General features: G+C 40.2%; 1 protein-coding gene across 1 annotated transcript in view; it reads left to right on the forward strand.

Moving 5' to 3' along the window:
* LOC107042098 (GPI transamidase component PIG-S) overlaps positions 1-6196 on the forward strand; it is a 309102-nt gene that overhangs the window by 279850 nt on the left and 23056 nt on the right. The gene's annotated exons all lie outside the window — the stretch shown is intronic.

A 6196-nucleotide genomic window follows, 5' to 3' on the forward strand; every position in this document is an offset into this window, starting at 1 on the left:
CCCTGAAAGACTCCTCTCCTATACTGTACCAACCTCGATGTCAGCTTCCCCTCACCAGATGTTATGGTGAAGCGCGTTCTCCAAAGTGGTGCAAGATCTTTGATACACCTCACTATGTGGTCCTCTACCGCAAGGCAATCCAATAGTAGGAAAATGAGTTCATGACTCGTGCTATCGAATGCCTTGCGATAGTCGACCCAGGCAACTGACAAATTGCGATGGTACTGCCTCGAATCGCGCAATACGCAGCGATCGACAAGCAGACCTTCCTTGCAACCTGACAGTCCTCGCTTCACTCCTCGCTATTCATGTATCTGCTGCCATACTGGTTGTATANGCAACCTGACAGTCCTCGCTTCACTCCTCGCTATTCATGTATCTGCTGCCACACTGGTTGTATATCATGGAGGATACGCTCATTCAGGATACCGGTGAAGAGCTTATAAAGTGTATTCAAACACGTGATCGGCCGATAGTTCGCCGGATTGGACAAGTCTCCCTTCTTGGGGAGCAACACAGTCCTCCCCTCTACCAACCACTCAGGAATAAGCTCACTACCATCGAGAAATGCCGTGAATATCCGGGCCAGATGGTCATGAACAGAGGTAAACCTCTTCCACCAAAAGGCGTTAATGCATTCAGGACCCGGAGCGGCGTGGTTCTTCATACCTGGTAAAGTAGATCGAACCTCTTCCTGAGTGATTCGCGAGAATTCCGCGGGCTGCCGACGATGTACACAACAAAACGCGCGAAACTCCCTGAGGGCTGGAGTCTCCACCATGAGATTGGGAGCCTGACCGTAGAGACCCCCACCAGAACTCTTCAACCCGCTCGACTGAAGGCATCTTATCCGGTGCAGGCGCGGGTGGATCGAACCAGCGATTGGGGTCGGAGTGGAAGACAGAATTGTCGACCACCCGTCGCAACCGCTTCTCTAGAGACCGTTTCGTAGTCCCCAGAATGCGCACCTTCTCAACAAATCTCTCCTTAATCATGAGGAGGACTTGTTTATTCAGTGTGTAATGATGGTATCGCAAATTCGCAGATATTCTGCGAATGCGGGCCGTGCAAGCTCTACCACTGTTGACAAAGTCCATCACACACTGAATGCGCGACGCTTGTTTCCTTGCCTCTTCGACCTTACCCTGGATCTGTGTGATGCGTCTCCTCATTTTCCCCTCAAATGACCCCACTCTTGGGGTTCGAGGCTTCAGACGGAGAGCCGCATCATACACAGCCCAGTTCAGGTCGAGGAAATTGATGTCCGGTGAGAGCCCCGCTGTCAGAGCCTCATTCTCCATAGCCAGCTGTTGTGGCTGGAGACGAAACTTCCCCGTGACTCTTTCCCGCCTTGTCCCTATCCCAAATCCTAACCCTTGATTATCCTTTATTATTATTATTATTATTATTATTATTATTATTATTATTATTATGGCGGTTGTAGGATAGTAGAATACGGAGTGTTGCTCCATTTCCCCGTGTGGGAGTGAGATGCACTAATGCTTGGTACCCGTGGGCACTCATGGTGTTACACTCCTGAGCTATCTCGCTCGGCAATCCTCAGATCTGTGTTTCAACATTCGGGGGTTTCGGTGGCGCCATCTGGCACATTTCAGTGTAACTAAGGGAAACAGTATGGTGACAGTTGATCACCTCATTTACTTCGTAGTCCATAATGGCGTCTAATTGCTTCGGAACAACTCGCGGAAAATCCTTATATATAAAGAAGAGCATCGAGAATCTCGAATAAGCACTCGAACAGCACTCGAATGAGAATCGATTGTGAAAAAAGACGAACTCGAAACTCGAACATGAGAACAAGCTTCGATAAGATCATCAACAGATGGCATTGCTAGGGAAATGGGCGCGAATTTCAAAAAATATTTCCTATCGGAAATAGAATACAAGTACATTATCTTAGATAGGTAAATTGATGTATATGTTGTGTATTATAAATATGAACGGGAGCCCCTTCATCTCAACTGAGATAGTAATGCAAGGGGTGGGGGGGAATGCACAAATTTCAGGGCGAAAAATTTTTTCCACCTAATTCTTTTTTTTTCACCCGTTGAATAACAATATGGAGGTTCCCAAGTCGAACTCCTGTGAGATTTTTTGTTGTTAACGAATTATTAATAAACAATTGGAAAGCCAATTTTTCCGATGAGAATTTTTTTTCCCGTAGAACACACGTGATTTCAACGGGGGTAAGTCTTCAAACATTTGTCCANTTTTTTCCACCTAATTCTTTTTTTTTCACCCGTTGAATAACAATATGGAGGTTCCCAAGTCGAACTCCTGTGAGATTTTTTGTTGTTAACGAATTATTAATAAACAATTGGAAAGCCAATTTTTCCGATGAGAATTTTTTTTCCCGTAGAACACACGTGATTTCAACGGGGGTAAGTCTTCAAACATTTGTCCATATTTACAGCGATTTTATCAATAAAATTTCATGAACAAATGATTTTTAAAGTATTTTTCAATATTATTTGCTGAAAATGTTGACTGAAATTTTTTTTTGTTTTTCACGTAGTTGTATGGATTTTTCATATGATGCCGTGGGTGATTGATAAAAAAATCTACTTTGATAATTTTTTTTCAATTTGTTTAAACAAAAGACGAAAAATATCAATTTTCATTAAGAAAATTTTCTTTTCTGAATATTGCAGATATTTGAGTAAAGATAAATCCTTATGATTTTTGCCTTCAAGTCGACTGTTTGTTGAATGAACAATGATAAATAAATTCGTTGGTCATTGTTTATCACTTTTTATTTAACAGACAGTTAAGTTGAGGGAAAATATCATGACGACTAACCATCCTTGAAATATCTTGAATCTGCAGAAAAACAAAATTTCCCATTAAAAATCGACTTTTTTAAATCTTTCGTTCAAACAAATTATTAGAAAAAAATAATCCGGTTTACAGGAAGTAGATTTCTTTATGAATCACTTACGTATCATATGAAGAACCTATGCAATTATGGGAAATGCGAAAAAAAGTTCCAGTCAACATTTTCAGTGAACGCTATAGAAAATACCTTGAAAATCATTTGTTTATGAATTTATATTGGTGGAACCGTTGCAAATACGCAAAAATAATCAAGGACTTATTCTCTTCGAAAGCACGCGAATTCTATAGCAAAACTTTTTTCCGGCCGAAATAGCCGAGATGTCAATTGTTTATCAATAATTTGTTAGTAACAAAAAAACTCAGGAATTCGACTCGGGGACCTTGATATTCGGATTCAACGGGTGAAAAAATGGAGAATCCATTGCAGGGAATGAATTATAGGAACTTGAAGGAAGTTCGCAGGTTTTCTAAATAATCATTAAATTGTCCCTTATTTTCCAAAATTGAAGATGATTCGGGAACTTTCCAACGAATGCAACACAATTATGAAGTTTTTCGCAGGAATGTGAGAAAATTCGTGTTTTTCGAAAATTAGCGAAAATTTTCGGTACCTCTCAAATATTGAAAATTTTTGGAATAAACAATGAGGAAATAATTGATATGCGAGGTTTGAATTTTCCAAATCAAACTGATATGAAGTTGTCACGTGACCCCGAATACTGCACTCTGATTGCTTAAAATGAGGAAAGAGAAAACAATTTAGAACATTTAAGTTCCACGGATTTTTTTCAACAATTTTACAAAATGTTCAAGTTGGAAAAACAAGCAGAGGTAGAAGCCTATTTGGCAGAAGTCATGTGACCGTTACATTATGCGTCATTACTATTTTTTTCTCTCTCTACCAATTACATTGGTAATAAGCTTCCGAATGGAAGCAATACCAATTTCACACGTAAAAAATCAGTCATTCAACGTAGGCAAGAATCAACGTAATATTTATATGAAATGGAATATTGACTAACGAACGTACTTTGAATAATGGAAATTAATATAAAATTTACAAATCTTAAAACATTAGATCACGTCAACCTCTGTCTCTGCCACAGCTATGGCTATCGAATATTCATCAAATATTAGATTGTATGAAGTATAAAAAAACCTGGATTTGTATTATATGACTTGAAGTCATGCAGAGATAGAAAACACTGATAAAATAACAATGTACGATTTTTCAGAAAAAAAGCGTTTCCGATGAATTACTCTACGCCAGGATGTACTGAATCGATTAACACAAAATTTTATACACGAATGTGGGCCATTCATGCAAATTAGCAGCCAGAATCTCAGGTGTTTAGTCCAAGTTTAAGGGGAGACCGCGGTGAAATTTGAAAGTCTCGGCTCGGCCTTAAGAGCCATTGGATGACTTTTGATATATGAAGGGATACATAAAAAAGTGAGAAAAATTTCGGACCTGAACCGTTTTGCCCCGTATATCCACTAAAAACGTTATTTTGCACGTTATTAGCTTAAAAATGCTCCTTGGACCATAGTTTTCATCCGATTTCAACTTTTTAAAAAAAAATGTTCGCTATACTCCAACGAACAAACCCAAGTATCCGTTTTGCTTTATATTGTGAGGTATTTTTCCAAGCGCGTCTGCGGGATTCAATATGCTGTTGAAGGATCGCGGGATCAATATGCGAGAGGTCAGGCAAGGGCTGTTCGAGTTCCTCATTGCGAAAGATATCGAAAACTGACGCGTGAGCTCCCTCGAAATCAAATTCATCTAAATTTATGTCACTTAGGCCTTCAACGTAATCGTCAGCCAGCGACCACGGAACCCCACGGGACCTCATACGAAGCATGGCGCGAATCGCTCGGTCGATCAACACATCGCGTGACCCTACTGGGCTACCTCCTACGCTCGGTAAAAACGCGCGAAGACGCGGTAAATCCATCTCCCGAACGCACTGGATAACGTTTCCCAGCCCGTCCATTGTGGAAAAAAAATTTAAGTAATCCCCTCCGAACGGCGGACCGAAATTAATAATTCTTGCAAAAGAACCAATTAATAACAAAAAATTAATTTTGCAACAAAAAAAAATTAACTTTTGGAAAGACAAAAACTTTTTTGTACGCAAAATAAAATTAAAAAAAAAATTATTTCGAAAAAAAAAACAAAACTCAAGAAAAATTTAAAAATAATTGTTGCAAACAAAATATAATTTTTGCAAAAGGGGGTAAATAAAACAACCGAGGGAAAACAAAATAATTTCCCCCAATTCGCAATATAGCGCGCGAGGTCAATTACTCCGTTCGGGAATATGAGAATTCGAGAGTGCAGTCGCACTCAAACAGCTGATAGTGGCCGATCGATAATTCCCCACTACGCCGACAGGTCCCACTAAACGCGTGAAGTGAGAGTGGCCCGTAGAAATTGTGCGAGAGAGACTTTCAATACTGAGTGTTCAGTGTTGCTCGACTCTCCGCACGACATTCCAGCGCGAAGTAAACAAACCCGAAAAGAGGCGAAATAAAATGGGTCGATACACCCGAATACAAAGACGAGTGTTAAACTCGAGGCCGAGGAATATTAATCCCCAAATAATTTAATTCAGCGCGAATAACTCACCCCATGAAATTAAATCACGAGAAATTTCAATTCGAATACGCGTGAATTTAATAGAATTTAATTTTCCGAAATAAAATTTCAGATAAAGTGAAACCAAATAATTTTCAATTATTGAAAGAAATAAAAAAAAATGAAACAATTTTATCCCGTGGATTTGCCCGAAGGCCCCACGTTGGGCGCCAAAAAGTTGTGAGGTATTTTTCCAAGCGCGTCTGCGGGATTCAGACACGTGGTTCTCCACGAACTTTCAGCGACCCTTTTGGACTCTCTAAACCCGGAATTAGAACGACGGGAATAACGAGAGAAGACAAAATGCCAAAAAGGGCGCCAGTCCTTTTAATCGCGAAAGGACAAGGTCACACCGTTGAGCCGCGTTCCACGACTAGCTCAGATAATCGCGGAGGCGTGTGGGAACAGGCTACAATGAGCGTACTCAACAATATGCAATTGTTTACAAAACACAAAACAAAAATATATTTTCAAATCATAATTAAGTGTCATCTTTTACTCGTCCATACGAGAATTAGCGTAGGATTCTGTACACGTGCGGGAGAGGACTCCCGCGAGCAAAGACGCTATAGAAACAAAAAAAAATGTAACACACCTAGTGATACTAATTAACGAAAAGAAATAGTAATAACTTTAAAGACGCGTGGGAGACGCTAAGACGCGAGGATCACCCGCAAGCGACGACGACGCGAGAGCCAC

The sequence above is a fragment of the Diachasma alloeum genome, unplaced genomic scaffold (genome assembly GCF_001412515.2).
Source record: "Diachasma alloeum isolate Michigan unplaced genomic scaffold, Dall2.0 Dall_scaffold_00416, whole genome shotgun sequence".
NCBI classification, from domain to species: Eukaryota; Metazoa; Arthropoda; class Insecta; order Hymenoptera; family Braconidae; genus Diachasma; species Diachasma alloeum.